Source organism: Mya arenaria, chromosome 10 (genome assembly GCF_026914265.1).
Source record: "Mya arenaria isolate MELC-2E11 chromosome 10, ASM2691426v1".
Classification (NCBI taxonomy): Eukaryota; Metazoa; Mollusca; class Bivalvia; order Myida; family Myidae; genus Mya; species Mya arenaria.
The window spans coordinates 38,076,611-38,084,855 of record NC_069131.1 but is presented as its reverse complement, the minus strand read 5'-3'; the positions used below and the strand labels follow the sequence as shown (position 1 = coordinate 38,084,855).

At 39.6% G+C, this 8,245-nt stretch overlaps 1 long non-coding RNA gene across 1 annotated transcript; it reads left to right on the top strand.

Annotated features, from left to right (window-relative positions):
• The first annotated feature begins 1,263 nt into the window (after positions 1–1,263).
• On the top strand, positions 1,264–7,016 carry LOC128205192 (uncharacterized). Its single transcript, XR_008256192.1, has 2 exons — positions 1,264–1,611; positions 6,857–7,016. It is a non-coding gene; the product is annotated as an uncharacterized LOC128205192 (long non-coding RNA).
• The last annotated feature ends 1,229 nt before the right edge of the window (positions 7,017–8,245 follow it).

The following is an 8,245-nucleotide window of genomic DNA, read 5'->3' as shown; positions in this document are numbered from 1 at the left end:
CAGTGAGCGCGGAGCATTGCGCTAACAACCAGGATTGTCACAACAGCACAGTTACAGTATGTGCCTCTCCTCACCACGATAGTATGTTTGATAGTAATGTTAAAATGGCCATATTTATTCAGCTACGGTGAGCGCGGAGCATTGCGCTAACAACCAGGATTGTCACAACAGCACCGTTACAGTATGTGCCTCTACTCACCATGATAGTATGTTTGATAGTAATGTTAAAATGGCCATATTTATTCAGCTACGGTGAGCGCGGAGCATTGCGCTAACAACCAGGATTGTCACAACAGCACCGTTACAGTATGTGCCTCTACTCACCATGATAGTATGTTTGATAGTAATGTTAAAATGGCCATATTTATACAGCTACGGTGAGCGCGGAGCATTGCGCTAACAACCAGGGTTGTCACAACAGCACCGTTACAGTATGTGCCTCTACTCACCACGATAGTATGTTTGATAGTAATGTTAAAATGGCCATATTTATACAGCTACGGTGAGCGCGGAGCATTGCGCTAACAACCAGGATTGTCACAACAGCACCGTTACAGTATGTGCCTCTACTCACCATGATAGTATGTTTGATAGTAATGTTAAAATGGCCATATTTATACAGCTACGGTGAGCGCGGAGCATTGCGCTAACAACCAGGATTGTCACAACAGCACCGTTACAGTATGTGCCTCTACTCACCATGATAGTATGTTTGATAGTAATGTTAAAATGGCCATATTTATACAGCTACGGTGAGCGCGGAGCATTGCGCTAACAACCAGGATTGTCACAACAGCACCGTTACAGTATGTGCCTCTACTCACCACGATAGTATGTTTGATAGTAATGTTAAAATGGCCATATTTATACAGCTACGGTGAGCGCGGAGCATTGCGCTACCAACCAGGATTGTCACAACAGCACCGTTACAGTATGTGCCTCTACTCACCACGATAGTATGTTTGATAGTAATGTTAAAATGGCCATATTTATTCAGCTACAGTGAGCGCGGAGCATTGCGCTAACAACCAGGGTTGTCACAACAGCACCGTTACAGTATGTGCCTCTACTCAACACGATAGTATGTTTGATAGTAATGTTAAAATGGCCATATTTATACAGCTACAGTGAGCGCGGAGCGTTGCGCTAACAACCAGGATTGTCACAACAGCACCGTTACAGTATGTGCCTCTACTCAACACGATAGTATGTTTGATAGTAATGTTAAAATGGCCATATTTATACAGCTACAGTGAGCGCGGAGCATTGCGCTAACAACCAGGATTGTCACAACAGCACCGTTACAGTATGTGCCTCTACTCACCACGATAGTATGTTTGATAGTAATGTTAAAATGGCCATATTTATTCAGCTACGGTGAGCGCGGAGCATTGCGCTAACAACCAGGATTGTCACAACAGCACCGTTACAGTATGTGCCTCTACTCACCACGATAGTATGTTTGATAGTAATGTTAAAATGGCCATATTTATTCAGCTACGGTGAGCGCGGAGCATTGCGCTACCAACCAGGATTGTCACAACAGCACCGTTACAGTATGTGCCTCTACTCACCATGAGATCTGTAAGAGCCGACAGTGCGAATGTGAACGTAAGTATTATACCATAAATGAGGACAGGTTCCTTTTTTTGTTCGTTCGTTATAATTCTCATATCGGAACGGAAACCAGAAGGCAGAAGTCTTACCGTCCAATAAATAACGCACTGATACAATTTAACGCAAATTTACTTACAAGTACGCATCTGTTTAAAGTGACTCCTCATTTTTTTGGACCAATAAAATTACAGTGTGTGTATACCACGTGGTATACCGGTCATGCATCTGAAAACACTGACTTTTTCATTAGTTTACTGTATGATATCAAAATTGCAGAAACATATACAGTTATAGCAGAACAAAAGTATTTTGGTTTCAGTGGGGTTCGATATTCGAGCAAATATCAACATTTACTTTGGTATTTTGTTTAAACACTCCTTATGATATGCCACACTTTATTTCATACTTAAAAGAAAATGTGTATTTAACAAACCATGAGCGAGTCACTTTAAAGCCGGACAACGTAGATATGGTGCAAAACAGATACTCCAACCACAACTTCTTCGCTCGATCTGTATAATCTCAATAACTCTGATGTACAGTAGTACAGTAAATGTGGCCAGTCATGGGATTTTAGGCCCGAAACAACTTTTTGTGTGAAAATGAGATACGAGTTCTTCCTGACAGAATTATTCTTAAGGAATACATACAACGGGGGTTAATTTTTTTTTTTAACGAAATTATGGGAAAAAACTGGAAGGGCATATGTTTAAGAAACACAAGGAATTTTTCAACTTTTGTTTTCTATATTTATTTATCCCTTTCGGTAAATTAAAACAATTGTATTATTTGTGATACTGCGCTATATAGCCCCAATAACTCCACTTGCCTCTTACAGCAAACCCTACATGTAGCGTTATAGCACTTGCCTCTTACAGCGAACCCTACATGTAGCGTTATAGCACTTGCCTCAAGCGAACCCTACATGTAACGTTATAGCACTTGCCTCTTACAGCGAACCCTACATGTAACGTTATAGCACTTGCCTCTTACAGCGAACCCTACATGTAACGTTATAGCACTTGCCTCTTACAGCGAACCCTACATGTAGCGTTATAGCACTTGCCTCTTACAGCAAACCCTACATGTAGCGTTATAGCACTTGCCTCTTACAGCGAACCCTACATGTAACGTTATAGCACTTGCCTCTTACAGCGAACCCTACATGTAACGTTATAGCACTTGCCTCTTACAGCGAACCCTACATGTAACGTTATAGCACTTGCCTCTTACAGCAAACCCTACATGTAACGTTATAGCACTTGCCTCTTACAGCAAACCCTACTTGTAACGTTATAGCACTTGCCTCTTACAGCGAACCCTACATGTAACGTTATAGCACTTGCCTCTTACAGCGAACCCTACATGTAACGTTATAGCACTTGCCTCTTACAGCAAACCCTACATGTAACGTTATAGCACTTGCCTCTTACAGCGAACCCTACATGTAACACTATAGCCTCAATTACTCCACTTGCTTCTTACAGCGAACCCTATATGTATATGGAAGGGATTATCCGCCAGTTAATTCATGCTGCTTTATGACATTTCTCATTGCATTCGTCTAAATGGCAGGTGCCTTTTTGTTATTGACAAAAAAAATGTCTATGTGTACAACTTTAAGATGCCTTCACTTTATTGCTTAGTGTTAACGTCTAAACGACCAATGACATGTGTCAAGTTCTTACATTTAAATAACTAAATAATTAAATTGTGTACAAAACTACAACTTAACTATAAATACTAAATAACTAATAGTATTTATATACTGTAATAAGACCATTGAAAGGTAAATTAATATTCATCAATAGCAGTATGCATTTGTCAATAAGCATATAGCCGATAGATGAATGCATCTAGACGAACGCAACTGAACGAATGGAATTAGAAGGGAACCAGTAAATATTGGTATCCTGCGTCAGCAACATTAAATGGGAATGGAAACCAAATGCTGGTACCCTTCTTATTCACGGGAGAGCACTCTCGCGACTTTTGCTACGGTGGCAGTCAAAAGTTTTCGTGCAGGAGCTGTCAAAAATATATCTAGAAGAGGTCATGTATAACATTATCTGAACCTAAAAAAATAATACTGCTTGATGCTATTTTCTGCTGATTATATTTTTCCTGGATTATTTTATTCGGTACTGAGTTAGACACATATCCAAATTCTTATCTGCGTTTCGGCCTTAATTTAAAATGTATTGTCTACTAGGCGGTGACCAATTGTCGATGGATAACATGTTTTGAAATTTCTGAGGCCATTAAAAAAATCCAAGTATGAGCTTAGTGCTATCATTCGCAAGAAAATATGTACGCCTGGCTGTCATGTATAGAACTCTATGCATGTGTTTCATTCACTCAAATTTTCAATTTCTTTGCCTTCACTGGCTTCAGGACAGCCAAAGCATGTATACTAGAAATCTGTTATCAGCATCACTAGTGAATCCGGACGGGGGTGGGGGGGGGGGGTAGGGGTGGGGGGTTGCCCCCCCCAACCTGTAAATCGACCAAATTAACTTTTATTTCTATATCGGAGACAAAAAGTAATAAAATGCGCCAAAAATGGACCATTTCGGACTAGAAATTGCTAAAATTATCTTGGGAAGTACCCCTAAACACCACTGCCAACACCTTAAACCAAAGGTGGGGAGCTGCAATTCAACTGCAATTAAGAAAGTCACACTTTTAATTTTCACCTGGCTTATGTGTTAGGCAATATCCTCGGGGGCGGATCCAGGATCTGACTTTAGAGGGGGCATAACTTATGGGTGCAACTTTTTTGACTTGCGCCCCTCCCTCAGAACCATTTTTTTATAGGAGGGGGGGGGCAACCTCAAACACCCCCCACCCAGGATTCTGTGATGCTGATAACAGATTTCTAGTTTACATGCTTTTGCTGTCCTGAAGCCAGTGAATGCAAAGACATTGAAATTTTGAGTAAATGAAACACATGCATAGATTACTATACATGACAGCAAGGCGTACATATTTTCTTGCGATTGATAGCACTATGCTCATACTTGGATTTTTTTTGATGGCCTCAGAAATTTCAAAACATGCATGCTTTTCATCGAAAATTGGTCAAAATCTCACCGCTCGCAGACAACACATTTCAATTTCAGACCAAAACGCAGATTAGAATTTGGATATGTGTCTTACTCAGTACCGAATAAAAACATACAGGAAAAAATAATGAGCAGAAAATAGCATCTAGCAGTATTACATTTTTAGGTCCAGATAATGTCAGACATTACCTCTTTTAGATATAATTTTGACAGCTCCTGCACGAAAACTTTTGACTGCCACCGTAGAAAAAGTCGCGAGAGTGCTCTCCCGTGGATAAGAAGGGTACCATAATTTGGTTTCCATTCCTATTTAATATTGCTGTCGCAGGATACCAATATTTACTGGTTCCCTTCTAATTCCATTCGTTTAGTTGCGTTCGTCTAAATGCATTCGTCTATCGTATATATGCTTATTAGTAAATGCATACTGTTATGTTTGATTGATGTATAATTAAGTTAGCTTTTAATGGTCTAATTACATTATATAAATATTATTAGTAATACTATTAGAAGTTTAATTGTACTCTTGTATTTAATTTAGTACACCAAAGTCAATTAAAAGTTAAAACTTGACATCTGTCATTTATCATTTAGACGTAGACACTAAGCAATAACATGAAGGAAACTAAAAGTTGTACACTTAGACACATGCGGTAGTCCATTTCAAACACGAACGAAGCAATTGCATGAAGGCACTTACGATTTAAACGAATGCACGAGTAATTTAAAAAGAGAAATGTCATAATGCAGCATGCATTAACTGGCGGATAATCCCTTCCATATATGTAACGCTATAGACTCAATAACTCCACTTGCGTCTTAAAGCGAACCCTACATGTACCATTATGACCTCAATAACTCCATTTGCCTCTAACAGCGAACCCTACATGTAACGCTTTAGCCTAAATGACTCCACTTGCCTCTTACAGCTTACCATACATGTAACAATATAGCATAATACCTCCACTTGGTTCTTACAGCGAACCCTACATGTAAAGATTAGCCTAAATAAATCCACTTGCTTTTTTCAGCGAACCCTACATGTCACGCTTTAGCTTCAATAACACCACTTACCTTTACAGCGAACCCTTCATATAACGCTTTAGCCTAAATCACACGATTTGTCCCTTACAACGAACCCTACATGTACCGCTCCAGCCTAAATTACACTACTTTTTCCTTACAGCGAATCCTACATGTACCGCTATAGCCTAAATCACACTACTTGTTCCTCACAGCGAACCCTACATGTAACGCTTTAACCTAAATAATTGCCTCTTACAGCGAACCCTACGTGTAACGCTTGTAGCCTAAATTCCACTACTTGTTCCTTACAGCGAACCCTACATGTAACACTATAGCCTAAATTACTCCACTTGCTTCTCACAGCTAACCCTACATATAACGCTATAGCCTCAATAACTCCACTTGCCTCTTACAGCGAACCCTACATGTAACGCTATAGCCTCAATAACTCAACTTGTCTCTTACAGCTAACCCTACATGTAATGCTATAGCCTCAATAACTCCACTGGTCTCTAACAGCTAACCCTACATGTAATGCTATAGCCTCAATAACTCCACTGGTCTCTAACAGCTAACCCTACATGTAATGCTATATCCTCAATAACTCCACTGGTCTCTAACAGCTAACCCTACATGTAACGCTATAGCCTCAATAGCTCCACTTGTATCTTACAGCGAACCCTACATGTACCGCTATAGCCTAAATAACTCCACTTGACTCTTACAGCGAACCCATCATGTACCAATGTAGCCTAAATTACACTACTTGTTCCTTACAGCGAACCCTACATGTACCGCTATAGCCTAAATTACATTACTTGTTTCTTACAGCGAACCCTACATGTACCGCTATAGCCTAAATTATACTACATGTTCCTTACATCGAACCCTACTTCTACAACTGTAGCCTAAATTACACTACCTGTTCCTTCAAGCGAACCCTACTTGTACGGCTGTAGCCTAAATTACACTACTTGTTCCTTCAAGCGAACCCTACTTGTACGGCTGTAGCCTAAATTACACTTCTTGTTCCTTACAGAGAACCCTACATGTGCCACTGTAACGTAGCCTAAATTACACTACTTGTTCCTTCAAACGAACCCTACTTGTACGGCTGTAGCCTAAATTACACTACTTGTTCCTTACAGCGAACCCTACATGTACCGCCCCAGCCGACTGCCCGGCCAATCATTGCAATCACAATGGACGCCAATGGACATGCGAGGCGGGTACTTGCCACTGTCACCGCGTACAATGAGTTTTGAAAGACATGTGTGTATAATAAATACATATAAACATAAAACGTTAGATGTTTTGTTCTATTTATCCAATCACATGTTTATATGAAAACTGGAAATTGTCGAAGAAGATTATATGAACCTTCCATGGCCGAGAGTGTAATTTAGGTTCATCCTAACCCGGGCGTAGGGTGTTTTGCGAAAACGTTGTTTACCGAGTATCCGCAACCCACCCTGCGCGAGGGTAAATATGAACTTAACTTACACGAGCGGTTATGGAAGATGCGTTTCCTCCCACCTCAGTTAAACAAAGAATGAAAAAATGTAAAAGAAAATTGCTGGAACTCTTTTGTGCGTAGTGAAAATAAATGCGTATAGATATGTGATAATTCGTGGTTGTCATGGATATGCGCGCAGTGATTCAGATTATGTTAAAAGTCAAATCGGTCTTCAAATAGTTCTAAGTGGAGACTGCAGCATTATTTCTTGAATGGTGCGTAAAGACTATTTTTATGGTGTCATTTGAAGCTAGAAATAAAAAATAAGCATTTTAAATATTGCCATAAGACAAGGTTTATATGAGTCTTCAACAAAGGAGGTAATTGCATGATGAAACTAAAAAAAGGTGTTCCATTCGGGTACTTTTTTATCTTTGCCCGTGGCCAGGATAAAAATTTCTAGAATGGTTGAAGGTTTGGATCTACTTATCTGAGGTGGGATAAATTTTCATTACCCGAGCAGACGTTTTTTTTTTGTGGAAACAAGGTTTACCGAGGTGGCATTAGTTTAAACATGTTTAAAACAGCTGGCATTTGTTCGAAACTTTTAAACAGCTGGCATCAGTCTGAAAGTGTTAAAGACAGCTGGCAATAGTTTGAAAGTGTTTTAAACAGCTGGCATTAGGTTGAAAGTGTTCAAAACAGCTGGCATTAGTTTGAAAGTGTTTTAAACAGCTGGCAGTAGGTTGAAAGTGTTCAAAACAGCTGGCATTAGTTTGAAAGTGTTTTAAACAGCTGGCAGTAGGTTGAAAGTGTTCAAAACAGGTTGCACAAAGTTAAGTGTTCAAAACAGCTAGTATTAGTTTTTTAATATTTCGTAACAGCTTGCATTAGTTTGTAGATTCGCATAAAGATGACACAATGTGAAGAGTGTTCAAACAATGGTCTAGGGAATTAGCTGTCTGTTTTGCCTCCGCGTAATCAAATCACAGATCTTTGAACTTAATCTAAATCAAATTCGAACGCACGCAAACAAATTTCAAACAAAGGATGCGGATTCCAAAAGTATCATTTTTGTTAA